General features: G+C 36.3%; 1 pseudogene; it reads left to right on the top strand.

Annotated features, from left to right (window-relative positions):
• Positions 1-12,969: 12,969 nt before the first annotated feature.
• Positions 12,970-14,306, top strand: LOC114092536 (chorion-specific transcription factor GCMa pseudogene; annotated as a pseudogene).
• Positions 14,307-23,027: the final 8,721 nt, after the last annotated feature.

The following is a 23,027-nucleotide window of genomic DNA, read 5'->3' on the forward strand; positions in this document are numbered from 1 at the left end:
GGTCCCTTTCCTCTGCTTACCACTGACCATTTCTTGAAAAACAAGGACTGGCCGTAGAAATCTTTCAAATCTTCTGGATAAACTGATTTCATGGTTTAATTGATTTGACTTGGGATGTGGGTATTTTGCTTTCTGGACTCATTATTGTTTTGCTTGTGTTTCAGAAAACTATTAAGGGTAATTGTGTTCATTAATCTTTTTTGATAGTATGAGAGAGAAAAAATTTAAAAGTAGCAGCTGATTACCAAATACCCTTTGTATCATTTACTGTTTGAAAATGGCATTAGCATTTGAGGTCTCATGGCCCATGGAATCTTATTGTTAATTACTTAAAAAAAACTTAAAAGTTCTAAGGAATAAATTGGGAAGTTATATTGCGTTAGAAGGCCCGTTTCTGTACTAAAACTAATTTGTATGCTGAAGGGGGCAAGTTTATAGAAATGATTACAATTCCCCTAATATATTCTGACTTGATAATTTCCTATACATAAAATTGGTCAATTTCAACAATACCTTGTGAGTTAATAACCAGGATTATTTGTAAGGCTTCTCTCTCTCAGTATTAGATCCAAAATAAGACTATTTGTATCTGTTGATTTAAAAAAAGAACTTAATTATGTTCCTTTCCAGAGGATCAAATATTCATTTATAATAGAGATATGTGTTTATTGAATTCCAATTTAAATGAGGGTAGGGGAACTTCTGAAGTAGGAAGGTGGATTGAAATAGAGTGGTATGTTAAAGAGCGATCATTCAAATTTCTATGGAGTATGTCTGTGTCTCTCCTTTTCAACTTTATTGATAAACATCATTAATCACTTTAGTTTAATTTTTAAAAATAAATTAATGGGATTCCAGAGTTTCCTATACATGATTAAAAGGAGATCACCACTCTTACAGCCCCAAATCACCCAATTTAGCACAAGTGAATTCACTAGACTCATTTTTTTTCTACCTTGGATGACCAGTAGGTGGCACTACCTGTCCTGACTTGAACTTCAAGTCGATCTTTCTCTTGTGAACCTCAACAGCAAGGCGGTATTTTTTATTTTCTTGTACCCATTCTGATTTGTCCAGTGTAATCTTTGAGCTCATCTGTGATGCTATTAAGTATGGCTCCTTGACAGCTAAGGTGTCTTTGATACTCAGATATTTCCTGAAACTTGGGGATTGTATTATGTGGTCCCAGAGGCTATTCTGGGTGAACGAGTAATTCTACCAAATTGACTGAGTTCCTCTAGACTTGAGAGGCGAAGAAAATGACTGAGCACTGAAGTGCTGCAGAGGTGATTATGGTTAATATTCTGTGAAAGTTAGATGACTTCATGTCAAGCATAAAATTAAATAGGTACATTAAAAGCAGTTCATAACTTCAAAACTTTTAAATGGGGTTCAAGCAAACAGAAAATTGTGAATTAAATTGTTCTTTGCTTGAATAACTAAAACAAGTCGAGCGTCTTTGCCTTAAGTAATAATCATGAAAAGACTTTATATCCATTAAGATAGAATTCTGACCAAATGTTGATTCATATATTACTGTTTTAATGACTGTCAGTTGAATTTTTATTTTTTCTAATGTTTTTCACGTTTAATTTACCACCGCTTTTGAGCTACAACACTGGTATATGTCACAGGATATTTTCCTTTTGTTAATTGGAAATTAGTTCTAGTTTCACCTGATGCTACTTGAGAGACTCATTATCTACTTGTAAATGACATTCATTAGAAACAAGAATTTTTTAAAGTTGGAATTGTGATAGTTTCCTATAATCATAACAATATAGAACTGCTTTCTTGTAGACTGTGTTTGCCATTTTGTGGTCCAGAGCTTATATGAGTGATTTCCTGCCACTGTATGAGATAATCTTGCCCATGAGGGAAGCAGCTGAATAACAAATGAAAGCTCCAATTTAGAAAGTTTTCTCTGGGCTTTATAATTGGTCATGATATGATAGAGGCTAACAGGGAGTAGCAGAGATATTAAAGGGAAAGTTGAAAGGAAACAGTGGTTTCTAGAGAATTTCCTTTTACTATAACCTGTGGAAAAGTCCTGCTGTGAGCATTGATCTTATTTTAAATGTCTGAATTCTTTGTGTTACTTTGATAATAAGGACTTCATAATCTCTAGAATTTAGTAATTGGCTCCAGGAATAAGAGCATGGACAATTAGATAGTGAATGTCAGGCATTAAATTATTGTTTGATTTATTAACATCACTGATTTATGGTCACTTTTACACTACCGCTTATTTTCTTAGTCCACGGTGTTTTATTAGGTATGGCATGTTCTTCCTAATTGAAACCAAATACCTCAAACAAATGTTGATCTTGGATTTTAGTAGCGTATTAGAGACTCTGTTTTTCTGATTGACAGTCACAGGGACCTATCTATGTGCTTCAATTCCTATAGCTCTTGAGAATCATGACTCATCTCTTTGAGGGCACAAAGAGCCCTGGGATTACAGGCGCTTAAAAATTTTTTAAATCTTTTGTTCCTATATGATTGATGGTTCACTTGAAAGAACTGTATTAGGCTCATATTATTACAGAGTATCTTAATGAAAAGGATATAGACAAATATCTGATCTACGTGAGCAAATGACTTTTTTTGCCTCCCTCTTGCCTAGACTAAAACATCTTCCCAATGAATTATATATATTTTTCTAAATTGTATTTTATGAATAATGTTAAATGATAGTGATGTTTTTCTTTTTGTTCTCTAAAAACTGGATGCTTATTCTCCTTTGCTTCTTTTAGTCACTGACTCAGTATAATTCCATCCCCAACGGTTTGATTGTTGGGGCACTAGTTCAGCCAGAAAAGATATTTTCTCTTTTGTTTTGAGAATTATGGATAATATAATGTTTTAAATGTCTTATGTACCAAAAGATTTATCCTGCTGTGAATCTCTTGATTCTAAGATATAATGGCAGTGATTAAGTGAAAATATTGTTGCTGTCATTTAACATATAGCAGAACAAGACCTGCACATGGGACTTCATTTTGGTAAGATAATGCTGTAGAACATTTTCAGTTTTTGGAAAACTCTGGGATCTTCCAACTTATGCCTCCTGCAACATGGTGGCAAAATCTTTTGTTTATTATAGATTCCTTTCTCTTCTTTTTTCATTTTAGAGTCTTTCACCATCTTTAACAGGTGAGAGAAATTGTTAATGTATGTAAACATATAGAATTAAGTTATAAATGAAGTGAAAAATGGCTCATAATGGCAGATAATATTGCATTGCACTTAAAGAAATGGGTTGAGTCATTATAGTCTTGGATACTGGACTAGCTCCATCACCCACAGGTTAGATAAATTACTTAACTCCTTCAAAGTTCCATTTCCTCATCCATAAATAGCATTAATAATACTTGATTGCTGTAAAATTGTTGTAAGGGTCACATTAAATAATATACCTAAGGCACTTAGCACAGGATCTGGAACATAGTAAATATTTAATAAGTTTTTTTATTACTACCGTTGATACACCTCCAGGCAGACATTGAGTTTTCAAAAGTTGATGGAGAGGTTTCTGAATATGGTGGCTGTTGGCTAGAAGTGCTTGATTTGTCTTCTCCCACCTTCCTATTTGAATAATCTTGAAGTACACTCAAAACTAGAATATTGAGCAACAATTTGCCTTATGTGAGAAATAATTTTTACCAACCAACTATAGATAACACACATAAATTTTCTGGAAAAAAATTACCCAGATTGATTCAACATGAGTAGAAAATCTGAATTTTTCGTGTCATATAGGAAGGAATTCCCCTTATCTCCCAAATGATGCTATGTGTAGAGAGTTAGAAAAGGTAATTTATTTTTGGAAAAAAGATAATTACTGCTTCATAGAAACTGTTGTAAAGCATAGGGGCATCATGTTAAAATTTTATCAGTTAGTTTATAAATGTTGTATGATGCTGCTATAAAATTTGATAAAACGTTTTGTGTACTTGTATAGAGATTTAAATGGAAAAAGAAATCACCAGGATGGAGCATCATTAAAATACTGTATTCAAAAGACATTTAATGCCATGAGAAAATGTACACTGCTTAGTGAAAAAGGAGGGCATATAACTTTGTATTTAACAGAATTCCTTTGGTGAGTAAAAAAAAATTAAAGAAAGATAATGATATAAATATTAATAGTAAAATCTATGTAGTACATGTGGGCGAGTTTTATGGTTTTCCTTATGCATGTGTCTGTTTTCCAAATTTTCTACAATGAGTACTTATTACTTATATTGTGTGTGTGTTTGTATTTTTTTTTTTTTTTTTGAAAGAGTGTTACCTGGGGTTGAAGCCAGGGGTGCTTAATCATACAGCCACATCCCCAGCCCCAGCCCTTTTTATTTTTTTATTTTTAAAACAGGGTCTCATCAAGTTGCTTAGGGTCTTGCTAAGTTGCTGAGGCTAGCTTTGAACTTGGAATCCTCCTGCCAGAACCTCCTGAGCTTGCTGGGATTATAGGCAGGCACCACTGCACCTGGCCCAGAAAAGACATATTTTTAAAGACAAGATGATGGCTAAATCAAAATGGAGGCATAAAGAACAGCATAAATTGATATTGTTTATGCAAATGATTGGCTAGACAATTTCACATGACTAACTTGTCCTCAGCTTTGGAAGTTTTCTCCTTTACCTCTTTTTTTCCTTTATTTTCTATTTAGTCCCTTAAAGTTAATTTTTAAAAACACTGGAAGTTGTGAAAGATACTTGATCATGACTATAGCAGTATTTTTTAGGTGATATTTTAATGTTGATTAACATTAATATTAATATTCCTGTGTATTATTATTTTTTTGCCTATTAGCTATAATGTGACAAAGATGGCAGAAGACTAATTTACTGAAAATTCAGTAGCAAGTAACTTACATTAAAAGTTTAGTGGATGTAAATGCAAATTCAATACATTAGTTAGAAAATACTGTTGGACATTTAAAAACTGGTCTAATACATCAAAGCAGGAAAATCTTATGTGCTAGATTAGATTTTATGTTTCCAAACTAACAGGTAATTTAGAGTTTTATAAGGGTATCTCTTTGTACATAATAGACACTTAAATAACAATGAAAAAAAACTTTTTTTTTTTTTGGTAACTTTGTTTATACTTCACTCATTCCATGCCCCAAAGAAATTTCATCAAACAGGATTCTGCATTATTTGTTCTCCCTTGTGTTCTTAGTCTTAACAGATAATATTCCCTTAGTGAATGAGGTCATTATAACTTTGTCTAATGTTCTACATCTTCTAATATTTATTTATATTACTTGAATTTTAAAATCATTTAGTATTATAATTAAAAATTTTATCAGGAATTTGTGGTTAATATTAGTCCTGCATATTAATTAAATATTAGTAATAAATACATAAAATTTAAATATTTCATTGTTGAGAGGAGAGAGATAAAAGTACACTAATTAAAAATATTCAAATTCTAAAGACATTGTAAAGAAGAAAAATTAACTGAGATTTTAATAAAGATAAACTGATTTTTTATTACTTTAATTCCAATTTGTTATGTATGACAGGAGAATGCATTCATATTATACATATACAGCACAATTTTTCATATCTGTGGTTATACACAAATTAGAGTCACACCATTCATGTGTACTTAGAGTAATGATGTCCATCTCATTCTGTAAATTAATATTTTAATGTGCATACTTCCAATAATATCTCTGTTTAGTTATATATTTTAACAAATTGTGATCACATTAAACATATATTTTAGACCATGTTTTTTTATTTAAAAAAAGTGTAGAAAGCACTTCTAGTGTTATAAATATTCTTCTACAACATTATTTTAATGATCATTATTTAATCTGATGACTATCATAATTTATATATACTGAAAAAAGTTTGTTAAAATGGCTTGTTGGTATTATAAATAAATATGGTGAAAGAATTTTTTCCATTGAAGAAATAGAAAACCCTTTAAAGATTACACACTCAAAAATGTCATCAATTTATCATCAGAAAAGATAATTTTTCATTACTTATTTTATCCAAACAGAAAACTTGATTTTTGTTATATTTATTTTCATAAATTTATACACTATGAAGAAAGAGAAATTGAGGCATGTGAAAGATGAAAACTTATTATAGGGTTTATCAAGAAATGTGTGTTTTTTTTAAATTTTGTTGTTGTTATATGGGGGTTGAACCTAAAGTTGCTCTACCACTGAGCTACATCCATAGTACTTTTTATTTTTTGGAGAAAGTCTAGCTGAGTTGCTGAGTCTGGCCTCAAACTTGTCATTCTCCTATCTCAACCTTATGAGTTGCTGGGATTATTAGCATATGCCACTGCTCCTATCAGAGAAAATTTTAGAAGGTTAATTGCAAAGAATGAAATGCTATGCAGAATTAGAAGATGGTCCCCAGTGATTCCCATCTTCTGGTATTCATGCCTTTGTATTCTTTCTTTGAGTGTGGGCTAGACTTAATGACTTGGTTCTTGCCAATAGAATATGCTGAGGTAATGGACTATTACTTCTGTGATTAGGTTACAAAATATAATGGCTTCTGTTTTACTAGCATATTCTTTCTTTTGTCTGCCTAGCTTGCATACTTTGATGAAGGAAGCTGCCATGAGGGCAACCTCTGACCCCTGGCCAGCAAGTAACCAAGGTTCTTAGTTCAACAGGTTGCAAGGGATTGACTTCTATGAGCAAGTACTGAGTGAGACTGGGAAGTCAATCCTTCCCCAGTCAAACCTTCAGACGAGACTGAAGACCCTGGATTGACACCTTGATGGAGGGACAAGAAGCAGAGGACCCAGATAAGCTGTGCCCAGACTCATTTACCATGTAAACTGAGATAATAAATGAGTATTGTTTTAAGCTGCTAAGTTTTGGGGTAACTTGTAATGCAGCAATATAACATAATAGATTTGACTAGAAAGAAGAGGCAAGAACAAAGGAAAAAATGCAAAAGATGCTTATCCTCAATTACACAAAATATTTTGACTTTTAGTTTTTCAAGGCATCTTTTGCTGAACAGATAATACTATTTTTTTAATTATTTAAAATCTATTTAATAATATAATACTTTTAAAAGAAAAGCCCACAAATATGGAAAAGTTCAAGATAAAAATAAAATCAACTTGATTTTACTGCTTAGATATAACTACAATTATTATTTTGGTGTACATTTTTCTGTTTTCTCTATGAAATAAAGATTATATTCTGATAGTGTTTTGTCTCCTGTCTTCTAACCTTATCATACATTATAGACATTTTCCACTTCACATTCTTTCACATCTTTTAAATGACTGCCTGGTTGCCAGTAGAATGATATATTATTACCATTTATTTAACCAAGCCTCTACTATTATTCATTTAATGCTATATTTAAATATATGCTCTTTGTATAAATAAAGTTTACATGGATGACAGTTATGTTTTATTTCAGGCTTTGCTTTATCTCAAAGATGTAAGGGATAAATTTTCAGAGGACATAATTTTTAAAGCCAGTCCTCCCAGGCAGACTGCATATTACTTTCTATAAGATCTCATTAGGGTCATTTCTGAACTGTGTTAGTAGAAGGGTCTTAGATAAATGAACCAAGTTGCTACAAGTGGTGGCAAGTTTGGGAAATGTTAAGCATCTATGACCTTATCATTTAAACAGATCTTAGACTTCAGGGGGAAAGCTATGACATCTTTTAAAATGTAGTAGCTATAAAGCCACAGAGAAATATTAGAATAAAATAAAATACCTGCTGCTTTGGCAGAGCTGGCAGAATCAAGCAGCTAATCTATGTCAGTGGGACTGAGATCCCTCTACAACCAGTAGGGGCACATATTTGGTTTTATCATTTGACAGAGAAATAATATGTGTAATATTTTTCATCCGTTCTCCTTCTTGTTTCATCTTTTTTTTGTTATCTAAAGTAAGTTTCGCAACCAATAAAAAAATAAAAAAAAATAAAGTAAGTTTCAAAATAGATGTTTAAACATTAAAAACAAAAGAAAACAAAAAACACCTACCAGAATTTCCTAAATTACTATCTTCCTAAACATTTCATCCTAGACTGCATTGGTTTTTGGCAAGTGTTTTTTTTTTTTTTTTCCAAGTTGGATGTACATAAAATGCCAGCAACTTAAAAGTGATTAATTCAGACTTTTTTCATTCATTTCAAAATACATTTCATTTCATGTAAGAAATAAATTAAAATATGTATAGTCATGCATCTGATGATGTGTTTTGTCCTAGAATCTAGATGATTTGTTAATGCCTCACCCAGTCCTAAATTGCTATGAATTTATGATTTCATTAGTATGAGTGGTTAGAAAATTACTGGGTGGGTGACATCTCACCTCATGGTTAATAGTCTTCATTCTGGTCTGAACACATGTCAATTCTAATGAACTTGCCCTTTCTGTGTCCATTTCCTAGTGAGCTGACCCTGTGTCTAGACAATTGACTGTGCTGATTCTTTGAGACAGAATATTGGAGTTTGAAGGTTCTCAAGGCACTTTTTGCAGATGCAGAAGTCTAAACCCTATGTCTTGGGCTAGCAGTCTTCTCTTGTTCTAAAAGCTTTGAGAAGAAGGTTTTATTTAATTTGTACACCAATTGTATCAACAGTGAAATTTTTGGGTTTCTTCCCAGGAAATGTCTAATAAGAGGAGATTTTTTTTTGATTGCTGTGTATTTACTTATCTATGTAAGAATTTTTGTGGCTTTGAAGGAGTGTCTAACTTCTGTTTGCATCAGAATTCCCATAATGCCACATATAAAGCAAAGCTGATCTTGCATTTCTAAGCAAAACTGAAGTTGACATAAATCTTAATGTGTATGTGTTTCAAATTTTTGCAAGCTGAAAAATAATGCCCGAGCATGTGAAGGTGGTAGAAACTAATACCAGAAAAGGACAATTTGAAATAAATATTATTTCTCCCTAATGAACGTAGAAAAGTCATTTACTAGCTCTTTAGGGAAAAAAAAAAAAAAAAAGGAAAAGTTGGGTGTGTGGGGAACTTAATGAGAGTTCTTAAATATCCAGTTTTTGGTATGTTCTATTTCCATAGGGAATAATGCAAGTATTTTTAAAATTAGGAAAGCATGTCAGGCCTTGGGAACCTGCCTTCATGTAATCCAGAGGTGGTCATGGAGTCTTAGCCTCTGTACCTAACAAACCTGTAAATAGGCCACATCACATCCCTGGATAGCAGTGTCTCTTTTTTTCTTCTGCTCCCTCTGCTAAAATAATTTTCTACATATATCCATTCTTTTAATTTCAGAAATTTATTAAGCACCTATTCTTAGGTCTGCATTTCATCAGTTGCTGGGGACTTAAAGGCAGGATTCCTGCTCTTAGGGAAGCCCAACCCTGAGACCTCATCCTGACTCTAACCCTCAGCGCTGGCCCAGAAGATAGGCCTTGTCATTGTTCTAGGCATCATTCCCACAGTCCTAGAGATCAGTTTATTTTTTACCCTGGCATTTTGTTAGCTGATGCTTGTAATTTAAGTGCCCTTTATACCTTTTCGGTCCTCATTTTCCTTACCCAGGCAAGTAAGGGAAATTTGGTAAATGCAAATTTGTCTCTTTGTCTATTTGGTAAATGCAAAAAATAGTAAGAGTTTTATCAGAATGGATCTTAACTCTGAATTAATGTCACACTAATGTCTTAGTTAAGTTTATGCATTCCCTGAGGACTAAATCGAAGTCTAATTTACATGTAGACTTCCAATTACTATGTTATAAGAGATACAAGTATAAATGACATTCCTAATTGCTATAGAAGGAATTGTTAGGTATTTGGGACTAAAAAGTACTTCTATTAAATTCTAGACAAAGTATATAAATTATTAAGAAAAGGTTTAGAGAAGACTTCATTTTAAAATGTAATGGATATAACTTTTACCAGTGTGGGAAGGTCAGCTCTCTGCCTCAGTTTCTTCATCTTCATTATTGGGATCATAACATTAACCTCTGGATAAGGTTGCCTGGGGATTAAATGAGGTAGAGGAAGGAATGGAAAGCAGAGGCTTTGACTAAGGCTCTGACCACTTACACCCATGCTGGGCCTTCCAGTGACTGGCATTCCTACTTATCCAACAGCACACACAGCTGGGATGTAGACTGTAGTTGCTCTCAGGAAAGACAATGGTCTGTGGTGGACTCAGCTCAGCTTTCCTTCTCTCAAGAGGTCAACAGCTTTGTGTTCTTCTGGACATCAATCATAAGGGGCCAATGCTCTGAAAACCGTGGTTGACTCTCATAGTATGGGCATTTTAAAAAAATGTAAAATGTTTAACGGTATTATTCCATGTACTGAGGAAACAAATAATGGCATGAAGCTCCCAAGAAACCAGGAATATTTTTATGTGAATTTATATAAGAAACTGAGCTATTGTCCAAGGTCCTCACATCTTTCAAGATCAGATTAAATTCTTCTTGATCTCCATTTCCAGGGCCAATAACAGGCAAAGAGATGCTCATGTTTGAGTTTTCTCCTCTAATTCCTCATGGCTTTGTTTTACATTTTCTGATGTCTGGGAGCTATGTTTAAGTCTAGAGCTCAGCCCCCTTATCCATTCTTACAAAATATGTAACCATATATAGAATCATATGATTGTGGTCATTTATCTGAAGATCTGAGGTGTCCTGCTGCTCCTCATGCAGCCTTATGCCATTTTGCTGGGTCTGCCTCTGCTTTCTACTCAGGGCTCTTCAAAGTACAGCTCCTACTTTGATTACCTTAGTTGGCATGAGGCTCTGTGGAGTAGAATCCTTTCCTCCTTACAGCTTCACTCATAGGATGGTGACCCTGTTAGAATGGCTCACCTGGATCCCACAGCCTATCTGCCATTTGTCACTCATCAGTAATGTGTCTATATGTTTGTGCCAAATGGTTGCATGTAGGTGTTGGGCATATCATTTGTACAATCCATAAATGTGGCTTGATGGGTGTATGTACTTGAGGTTTCCTTGTAGTAGATAAAATGACCAGCAAGCCTCAGAACCCAACAGAGTGGGTCCCATTCCCACAAAAACCTCTGTCCTTACTAAGCTTTATGAGTTTTAACTTTATACCCATGGATGTACTCTGCCTTTCATTGTTGTCTGCTGTAGTCTATTAGTTAAGAAAAGCCCGAAGTTTACCCCACTTAAAAAAACTTGTGCATATTTTATTCACTCTAAATTTGTCTCCACTTAAACTTTAAGCATTTGTCTTTTTCTTTATTATGTTCCAGATCTTAGAGAATAAATTTGGTATACTTCAATATTTCATAGGCACTGATCTTTTCTACTTTTGGCTTTGACTAATACATACTGAATAATGCTGATCTGGTGTTCTCTTACAGCACCATTGTGGGAACCTTATAGATAGCCAATATTTTCTCCTCGCCCAGCTACTTTCATGTCAATTCCATTTGCTAATGGAATTGATATTAGAGAGGGAGGCAACTGCTCATTTTCTTCCTTGCTGGATTATGTTAAAGAAATGCTGACATGATGTTTTGAAAGTTAAGAGATTCTTTGTAATCTCTTAAAAATTTTACAATAAAGAAGATGTGGAGGTTTTAATCTCTTCTAATTGGTAAGCTAAAATATTGGATCATGAGCAGTCTTCATTTTGGTGATACAACTAGGCACTATTTGGAACCAGGAATGTAACACTATTTTCACTTTCTCTCTTCATGATCACTGGATTCTCTCAATTTGCCCTTCTCCTCCCCGCTAGAAACCTCACACATTACCCAAAAGTTAAGTTCTGGAGTAAAGAGTGAATTGCACTACTGGGGTATGTAGTCAGTGCTCCCAGGATCTGGATTTTAGGTTTAAATTTCTAACTTTTAGAAAATACTTATTGAACATCTACCATGTATATTCAAGGTGCTATACTCGGTACTGGAAGTATAAGAAAGAAATAGAAAGACTTCTATCCTCAAGGGTCTTATAGTTTAGAGTTCAGACAAGATGTGAGAGTCACAAGATGGCTGTAATGCAGAGCAGAGAACAGTAACTTTCCGAGAGACACACAGTCACAGGGGCCAAAAAGAAGTGAACAAGTATATCCCACTGAAAGGAGGGGAGAGTTCTTAGGTAGAATCTTAAGTGGAACTTTAAACAGTGGCAAGCAATGGGGCAGGGAAATAATTCAAGGCAAAGGGCAAGACATAGAGGTGGAAGTGTAGAGTAGGTATGAGAGCAAGTAATTGTGTGAAGAAAGGAGTGGAGTTTCAGTCTGCAAAGGTAGGTTGTGTCCAATCCAGAAGGACCTTCAGGAGGACTTTTAAGATGGCTGAATAGGAAGACCAGGTGGTGGCTGCTCATTGTTGGGCCTCCTCCCATAGCTCTCCGACACCATTCTGCTGCTCCAGAATGAAGGCCTATTCATCACACTGCACCAAGCCTTCGGCAATTTGGGCAAATGAAGAGGAGACAGACAGGGTCTCACTAAATTGCTGAGGCTGGTAGTCCTCCTACCTCAACCTGCTGAGTCACTGGGATTACAGGCTGGATAAATGATAAGAGAATGAAGATCTACAGTGATTGAATCTGTTTGGGCTTACCCTATGAAGCAAGAAGGAAGACATCTGTACTTCTTCACAAGGTTCTTCTCAATGTCCATTTCAGTTACAAGGTCCTCAACATAAAGAAGGGGAAAGTTCAGAAGCACACCATAGAATATTCATTACATTGTTGGCTGCTGAGAAGAAACAGGCTGCTTTTACCTATCCTGAGCTGAGAGCATCTAGATTTTGATTGGATTGTTGCCAGAGCTCATTAGCATAGTGTACCCTGACCTGGAATAGGGAACAGGAAAATGACCAGAACTTACTGGGACCTGAACGGGAGATGAGTTCTTGACAATATTGTCTACACCTGGATAAGAAGTCAGAAGGCTGATCCACCTATATCAAGAACCTTTGAGAGCAAATTCTCAAGTTCAAATTGAAGGAAATTGAATAGAGGAAAACGTGTGGGTGACCTGACTTTATCATGGAACCTGAAGACTTTGATTCTGAAGACAAAGAGGTATTAAACTGGGACATTAATGACATGAAACTGCCACAGAATGTGAAAAAGACCGACTGGTTCCAGGAGTGGCCAGATTCCTATGTGAAGCACATATACAGCTCAGAAGACAGGAATGCACAGCGGCACCTGAGCAGCTGGGCCATGCGCAACACTAACAACCACAACTCTCGCATCCTCAAGAAGTCCTGTCTGGGTGTGGTGGTGTGCGGCCACAACTGCTCTACCAAGGAGGGGCGCAAGGTCTACCTGAGACCTGTAATCTGTGACAAAGCCCGGCAGAAGCAGCAGAAGAAAAGTTGTCCCAACTGTAATGGGCCTTTGAAGCTGATTCCTTGCCGAGGCCATGGGGGCTTCCCCGTCACCAACTTCTGGAGACACGATGGACGCTTCATATTCTTCCAGTCAAAGGGAGAGCATGATCATCAAAAGCCAGAAACCAAGTTAGAAGCTGAGGCAAGAAGAGCAATGAAGAAAGTGCATGGGGCACCTGCCTCTGTCTCCCTAAAGCTGAAGGGGAACCCAGGATCCAAGTCTCTTCCAGGTGAAACACAAAGTCAGGGAAGTTTACCTTTAACTTGGTCATTCCAGGAAGGTGTCCAATTGCCTGGCAGTTACAGTGGACATTTAATAGCTAACACTCTCCAGCCGAATTCACTGAATGATTGCTTATCCTTCTCCAAGAGTTATGGTTCAGGGGGAACCACTGATCTGGCAGACCCGACTTCCACCTTAGACCCCACTAAGCTGTATGAAAAATGCAGATTTTCCAGTAATAGGATCTACAATAGTGGAGACCTGTTTCAGCCTTCTGCCTCTGGAGTCTACTCAGATTATGACAATCTGCAAGCATGGAATAAAAACGCTGCTTTGGGGAGAAGCCCTCTCAATGACAACTATTGTCCCAATTATCCTTTTCCTCTGACCAGCTGGCCTTGTGACTTCTTTCCTTCCCAGAATTCTTTGGAGAACTTTCCCCAGCAGATTCCCCTGGAACCACCTGCTGCCAAAACTAGCTGCCACCCATTATGGCCAAATCCAGGGGGCGAGCTTTATGAAGAGAAAGTGCCTGTGGATTTCAACAGCTACGTTCCTTCTCTCGCTTACCATCCACCACAGGAAGACCCCTTTCTGTTCACCTACACCCCCCCATCCTCACCAGCAATGCTCCCTGCCAGGCAAGAGCACCAAGTGGGATTTTGAGGAAGAAATGACATATATGGGTTTGGATCATTGCAATAATGAAATGCTTCTAAACCTCTGTCCTTTAAGATGACTTAAATTTTTCGACAATCCCTTCCCTCCTGCAAAAAACAAACCCCCCCCCAAAAAAAAAAACCCAAAAAACAAAAAAACAAAAACAAAACAAACAAACAAACAAAAACTACTTTGAGAAATGGCTGGAAGAATTTCCTTAGGAAGCAGCTTTTAAAACATAACTACAGATAAATGGGAATCACAACAAGTGGTAGGCAAAACATTTTTCATGCAAATAATCTTTTTGCCTCCTCCACCCTAATGCTTCCATCCTCAGTAAGGACTAGAAATTTACCCAGCCTGTTGTGTGAAATGCCCTCTGATCTCCCCACCCCACACTCATTGTTTGGGGCTTTTAGCACCTCTGCTACCTATTGGGTTTCATTGTCACAGACACATATCAAATGGAGCAAAGATGTGAAGAGTCCACCTGCTTAGGATCTCCTCCATGCCTTCTTTTTCATAACAAAAAATGACAGAACCCAGAAACAGAGGGTAGAAAGAGCTGCAGAAGTATATAAAGATAGTCTAGAATTGATATATTTAATACTTTGTTTAGTAATCAAATTCATTTATAAAGTATATATTTTCTAGTTGATTTCTAAGACTTGTCAAGACAAGAAGCATGAACTAACTCCATAAAGGACAGCAAAACTAAATGGACACATGAAGAGAATTCCAGTGTTCTCCTACATTACTCACGTCCTTCTCCCTCCTCCTCGCTGACTACACCTTTTAAAGGGATTCGATTCTGTCCGATTTATGTTTATTCTTTATGGCACTTAGCTCAGTGCCAAGTTCATAATATGTAAGAACTGTTTGCTTAGAAAAGTATCTTTGGGGACTGGGTATGTTGCTCAATGCTGAGGTGTATTTAGAACGCACAAGTCCTTGGGTTCAATCCTCAGTACCGAAGAATAAGAAAGAAAAGTCTGTACAGTTAACATGGTCATGATTAGCTAGCCATATTTGAATGCCAGTTCCTCCTCTTTGCTGAAGTGTGTTAATGCAAACAAATAAGTATTTTTAAAAATAGATGATTTTTTTTTATTTGTAACAAACGCACGTGATATAAAATTAAAAAGTAAAAAAGAAAAAAAAAAAAGATGGCTGAATAGAGAGGGTCGCTTTCCTGGCTGCTCTGGGGCATGGAACCAAGAAAACAGGCAGCTTCTCAGCAAGGTGGGTGAAAAGAAAAGGTTGGGAGGACTTTACTGGAATTTAAGTCTGGACATTCAAAGCAGATTGGGGACTCAAAGCTTGGATATAATGAATAAGGAAAAAAATCCCCAGTGCTACAGCTGCTACTGTAGCTGGAGGCACCAGCCAGAGAAGTCCCCCCAGAGCAGAGTGGAGGGATAAGGGAATTAAAAGAACCTGCGCTTTTTAGGAGCCCTAGGCATGTCTGATATGGAGAATTTAGAGATCAAAGACACTGCCTGACTCAGCTGAAAGGTGTGCTGCACAATATCCTTGTGCTGCAAAGAAGCCGCCATCTCTCTTGGCTGTGTGTGGAGGATAGAGGGAGGAACCATTTTGCAGTGAGGGTCGGGGGCTGGCAGCTAAGGGAGCCAATTCCTGGCAAATCTGAGTTTGGCCTGAAATACAGGTATGGCAAACCCACACTGCACGACATAGAGTGTGCCCAGGAGTGACCAGGAGAAAATCGAATGTGTAGAGAGGTTTATGCAGGGGACAACTCGTGGTGGAAACCCACCTAGCACTTCTTTCCCTCCAATCTGGTTGCTTGCAGGACTGACTGGATGAGACACGCCTGGCAGGGAATTTGAAAGCGCAGGGGCAGGAGAGATGGAGTTTGGAGACTGAACCTGAGACCAGGAAATGTGGGGTCTGCGGGTAATCTGGGTAATCTAGTAGTCTGACAATTGGTTCCTCCACCACAGGAGTGGAAGCCAGGGGAGATCCCTGGGGTGCAGTCTTCCAGATAGACTGGCAATTTCTGGGCCCTGGAGGTGTGGTAATTAAAATCTCCAGACCAGCTGGTAGTATTCAGTGAAGAGCCTAGACCTAGAGCCCACCTAAGCCTGAACCCTACCTGCAGGATTTCTACCCATGGGATTACTTCTCTCACTCCGGCAATTCAGAGGGTGGAACATCAACACTCTAGATGATCCCATATAATACTGCTGAGAAGCTTAGAATCTTTTGAACTCCAATGGAAACAATTCTTTAACTTTTCATTGAGATTTTTTCTTTTTTGTTTGTTTTCTTTTTCTTTTCTCTATTTAATTTTGACCTTAATGATCCATGGACATTTATACATACTCATATTTTGTTTTTTTTTTTCTCATTTCTAGCAGTTTTGAAACCTGTTATTTTTCATGGATCAGTTTTTTGAGGAATAGAATGTTTGATTAGTATATTTCAGTTTTGTATTCTTTTATTTTTAATTAAAAATTATTTTATATACATATATATTTCTCCCACCTGTTTCCCTTGATTCTTTTTCCCTTTTCTCCCACTAACAGCTAATCTCTATTGTTCTCTCTTTCACTCTTCCTTTAATTTTTTACTACCATCTTCTCTCCTCCTTCCTCATAATCATCACATCCTATACCACTTCTGTTCTCTTCCTGTTCACCATTTGAAATTGTAAACTCTTTTGCAAACTTATTGTTTGTAATGTAGGCAATAACTTATCATATAATTTCTGTTTACTGTGTCAGTTAACAATGTAGATTTCCTAGCAGGAACTATTTAATGCTGTATATTGTTTGCATTGGTTGTTATTATTTGTCTCCCTCTCAATGGTAAGGTGCTAGAAACCTTCAGCAACACTATAAGTCCACAGGGTAGAAACTCTACTGCTTCAGTTCCATACTGTTAAATCAGTGGACACAAAAACAACATGAAAAAACAAGGGAACAAATCACCCCAAACAAACCAAGATACTCTAATAACAGAGTCAATCAAACACCACAGTGGAACTGAGTGTCAGAGAAGGAGTTTTAGAATATACATAATTAAACTGACCTGTGAGGTAAAGGATGATGTAAGGAGGGAAATCAGAGGGAAAATATTGGAAGTGAAAGATCACTTCTATAAAGAGATAGATTCTGAAAAAATCAGAAGTTGTCAAAATGAAGGAATCAATAAACCAAATTAAAAATTCAATTGAAAACATCACCAACAGACTAGATCACTTGGAAGACAGAGTTTCAGCCAATGAAGACAAAATATGTAATCTTGAAAGCAAAGGTGACCATGGAAAAAAGATGCTAAGAGATCATGAGTAGAATTCCCAAGAAGTATGGGATAACCTGAAAAGACCAAACTTAAGATTTATTGGTATAGATGAAGGCTCAGAGATATAAATGAAAGAAACAAGCGATTTTTCAATGAAATAATATCAGATAATTTCCCAAACCTAAAGAACAAGATGGAAAATCAAATATATGAGGCTTACAGGACCCCAAATATACAAAATTACAACAGACTCACACCAAGGCACATTATTATGAAAGTGCCTAACATACAGAATAAGAATTTTAAAGACTGCCAGAGAAAAATGACAGGTAATATTTAGAGGGACACCAATATAGATATCAGCTGATCTCTCAACCCAGACCCTCAAAGCTAGGAAGTCTTAGAATAATAATATATACCAAGCTCTGAAAGAAAATGAAGGCCAGCTAAGAATACTATACCCCAGCAAAATTAAGCTTTAGAATTGATGATGAAATAAAAACCTTCCATGATAAACAAAAGTTAAAAGAATTCACAACTAGAAAGCCTGCACTATAAAACATACTCAAAGATATTTCACGAGAAGAAATGAAAAATAAAAGTGAAAACCAGCAAAGGGAGGAACTACACTAAAAAATCAGGGAATCAATGGAGAAACTAATTCAAATTCAAAATCAGAAATAAATCAAAATGACAGGTAATAAAAATCATATCACAATAAAAACATTAAATGTAAATGGCACAAACTCATCAATCAAAAGACATAAACGGAAGATTGGATTAAAAACCAAGGCCTAACAATATGCTGCTTCCAAAAGACTATTACCTCATAGGCAAAGACATTCACAGACTGAAGGTAAAAGGATGGGAAAAAACATTATTCACATGGATCTTGTAAATAAACAGGGATTTCTATTCTCATATCAAATTAAGTGAACTTTAAGCCAGAGTTAATCAGAGGGCCAAAGAAGAGCATTTCATACTGTAGTGGCACCTCCTTCTCCACAGAAAATCTTAACTGGGCTTCTCCAGAAACCTTCATCATAGCTGATTTTAGGACTGTCAGCAAAAGAGTCTCTACAAAAGAGTTCAATGTACATAAATTTCCTGTTTTCCTGATGGTGGATTTTACTTGGCCATTGGCCTGAAGAAATCAGCACTTCAGGTGCTGCCACCACCCCCTTACTAATTTTTCACAAACATTTATCCAGTATAGTAGTTTGTAGAAGTGTGTTTGCAAATACAAAGTATGATAAAAAAAAGATAAATCCTTTAACAAGGCTTCTGGCCTTGAGCTGGGCTTCACAGAGATGTCTACATTTCTAAGATAAGAGAATTTACCAATTGGGCTCCATGGTAACAGCTGGCAGGGGGAGGAAAGAAAGGGGAGAAGAAGCTCTCCCCTTCTCAGGTGTTGTCCTTGAAGGGTTAACTTGCCCAGAACACTGAAAGAAAAAGCTGCTTTTATGTGGACTTCTGTAGACTGTGAACTTCTGAGCTCCTTCCCTTATATGCTGGGTATAAAATTATGAAACTATCTGAACTCAGGGTTCAGGGCATTAGTTGATTACAGTGAAAACTGTGCCCTCTGAATCTGGCTTCAGCCAAATAAAACTGTTTCCTGCTATCTTCAGTGCCTTGCCTTATCTGTCCTCTACAACAATACTGAGTAAAGGAATTATACATCACAATACACAAAATTGTAAATCTTTATGCCCCAAACAATGGAGCATCTACATACAAACAAACCCTTCTCAATTTCAAGAATCAAATAGACCACAACACAATGATATTGGGTGACTTTAACACACCTCTCTCACCACTGGCTAGATCCTTCAAACAAAAACTAAATAAAGAATATATATGCCTCAGTCTGGCTGGGCACAAATCACGAGCCACTGAAGCAGGAACAAACTTTATTTCTGAACTCCACCAGCACACTCCACACACGCTCCTGGGAAAAAATGCCGAACCACGCCACACGGCTCCTCCCGGGACACACTACTCCAACAGGAAATCCCTCCTCCTGAATTCCCTCCTACCGCACTTCCCCAACCAATGGGAACTTTCCTGGAGTCCCCATGAGAGCTCCAAAGTAGCAGGCCTAGGCAGACAGCAGGGGTCTACTCTCCAATTGAATGCGCATCTTAACATAATCATTATCATCTCAATGGCTTGCTGGGGTCACCTTTCAACCAAAAATGCCATGCGTCATTCCTACTTGGCTTTGGCTCTCAGCATATATAGAATTAAGAAATACAATTAATAATTTAGACTCAACATACATATATAGAATATTTCATCCATTGGTGACTGAAGACACTTTCTTTTCAGCAGCACATGGATCCTTCTCTAAAATAGGCCATATCTTAGGAAACAAAGCAATTTTTAGCAAATAAAAAAATAGAGATAATACCTTGCATCCTATCAGGTCATAATGGAATGAAATCAACAATAAAATAAAAAATAAGATCTACTCTAACATCAGGAGACTAAATAATGTACTATTAAATGACAAGTGGATAGTAGAAGAAATCAGGGATGAAATAAAAAATACTTAGAGGTAAATGAGAAATGATACAACATATCAGAATCTCTGAACACTATGAAAGCAGTGTTAAAAGGAAAGTTCATTGCTTTGAGCTCATTCATTAAAAGAATAGAGAGCCAATGAACAAATAACCTAACATTACATTTCAAAGCCCTAGAAAAAGGAGAACAAATCAGCACAAAAAGCAGTAGAAAACAGAAAATAATTAAAATCAGAGCTGAAATCAATGAAATTGAAACCGAAGAAATAATCCAAAAAATTGACAAAACAAAAAGTAAGTTCTTTGAAAAAATATACAAAATTAATAAACCCATAGCCACACTAATAAAGGGAAAGAGAGAGAAAACAAATTACTAAACTTTGTGATGAAAAAAGAAATATCATCATGGACACTTGAAATGCAGATGATAATCAGAAACTACTTTGAAAATCTATACTCCAATAAAATAGAAAATCTTGAAGACATCAACAAATTTCTAGAGACATATGACCTACTCAAATTGAAAAAGGAGGACATAGGAAAATTTAAACAGATCAATTTCAAGCAATGAAATTGAAGATGCCATCAAAAACCTACCAACAACAACAACAAAAAGCCCAGGACCAGATGGATTCTCAGCAGAGTTCTCCCAGACCTTCAAAGAAGAATTTATACCAATACTTCTCTAATTATTCCATAAAATAGAACAGAAGGAAAACCCTTCCAAACTCATTCTGGGAAGCTGGTATCACCCTGATATCAAAACCAGACAAAGACACATCAAGGAAAGAAAACTCCAGACCAATATTGAATGAACATAGATGCAATATGAACATAGATGCAAATATTCTTAATAAAATACTGGCAAATTACATACAAATCATACTAAAAAGACAGTGCACCATGATCAAGTGGCATACAGACATCAATAAATGTAATTCATCATATCAATACACTTGTGGGGAAAAAGGTACACTCATACATTGCTGGTGGGACTGCAAATTGGTGAAACCACTGTGGAAAGAGTATGGAGATTTCTTGGAAAACTTGGAATGGAACCACCATTTGACCCGGTTATCCCACTCATTGGCACACTGCCACATCAATGTTTATTGCAGCTCAATTCACAATAGCTAAACTATGGAAACAACCCAGGTGTCCTTCAACAGGTGAATGGATAAAGAAAATGTTGTATACATACACAATGGAATATTGCTCAGCCATAAACAAAATGACTTTATGACATTTGCCAGTAAATGGATGGAACTGGAGACTATTATGCTAAGTGAAATACCATACCCAAAAAACCAAAGATTGTTCTCTCTGATATGATGATGATAACACACAACAAGGGATGGGAGAGGAAGAATAGAAGTTCGTTGGATTAGACAGAGGGAAATAAAGGGAAGGGAGGAGGATAGGAATAGGAAAGGCAGTAGCATGAATTGGACATAACTTTTCTATGTACATATATGAATATACTATACTGTCATGTATATCTAAAAAGAACAATTAAAAAAAATAACTTGAATGCCTTGCAGTCACCACTCAAGTAGGTAGAAACTTGCTTATAATTTTGGGGTATATAACCTAGTTAGGTTTTACATATAAAATCACAATATTTTTTGTATGGTTTTAAAATAGGCTACATTTTCCATGACTACAACTATTGTGTAAATTGATGAAGAGAATGCTTGATTTGTTTGGAACTTTACCAAGAGTTGTTCTCTTGGACTAGGGCTGTAGCTCAGTGGTAGAGCACTTGCCTACCATGTGTGAGCCACTGGTTCGATTGTTAGCACCACATAAAAAATAAGTTAGTAAAGATATTGTGTGTCCTGCTATAACAACAACAACAACAACAAAGAGTTGTTTTCGTGGTTTCATATTACCCAAAGACCATGCTGTTTTTGGTATTGGAACTGCCAGTGCAGTACACCTAAATCAGCAAGCCCACATATATGTCAAATTCCCACTGTGTGTGGAGACATTTACTACTTATATGGTATAGCTGTGTCTGAGCCTGTTGGCATACACATTGTTTTAGTATAAATATAATTATTTTCATTTCTCCTTTGTATTATAGTCAAGGCATTGGGTTGTTTTTAAAATAATAATATGTGTAGGTAGGTTATAATTTTCTTGGGGAGTTCTGGGGGTTGAACTCAGAGGCACTTTACCACGGAGCTACATCTCCATCCCTTTTTAGTTTTTATCTTGAGGCGGGATCTCGCTAAATTATTGAGGTTGGCCTTGAACTTGTGATCCTCCGGCCTCAGCTCCCAAATCACTGGGATTACAGGTGTGCACCAATATGCCTGGCTCAGGTTATAATTTTTCATGAATTCAGTTTTAAGACAGTAAAGGTAATATGAAGAATATTTGCCACTGAAAGAGTTGGGGCATCACAGATTGAGAACCACTGAGGTCAGACATGAGTGTTGTGAAATCTGTAAAGAGCAGATTTCTTTCTGCAGGAAAACCCCAGAGTTATTCACTTTCCCTGAAGGGTTTGTAGGCTAGGAGGGCATAACTCCTGGGCCTGGTATGAAAGAGGTATTGAATTATTCAAGAGACTATCATCTGTGAGTTAGGAATCAAGAACCCTGACCTAATTTACTGAAAGATTTGGACTTTTTGGGTGACTGCCTTTATTTTTTTTTAAGTTAATTTTTGTCCTTTTGGCTGGAGAATGCTGTGCTTTTTCATTTGAGGGAACAACTATGGCAAAAAAAAAAAGTAAAGAAAAAAACTTCTTAATTAAGTTTATTTTTTTCCTTGGGAAAAATACCAGGCGGGGGCTGGGGTTTTGGCTCACAATAGAATACTCCCCTGGCACATGCGAGGCCCCGGGTTTGATCGTCAGCACCACATAAAAATAAATAAATAAAAATGAAGGTATTGTGTCCAACTACAATTAAAAAATAAATATTAAAAAAAAGAAAAAGAAAAATGCAAGGTGGAAGGTAAAATAAGAACTGTACTAGACTTTCACATAGAAATCCCCAAGGCTCCCTTTAATGATTA

The sequence above is a fragment of the Marmota flaviventris genome, chromosome 10, assembly GCF_047511675.1.
Source record: "Marmota flaviventris isolate mMarFla1 chromosome 10, mMarFla1.hap1, whole genome shotgun sequence".
In the NCBI taxonomy this organism is placed as follows: domain Eukaryota; kingdom Metazoa; phylum Chordata; class Mammalia; order Rodentia; family Sciuridae; genus Marmota; species Marmota flaviventris.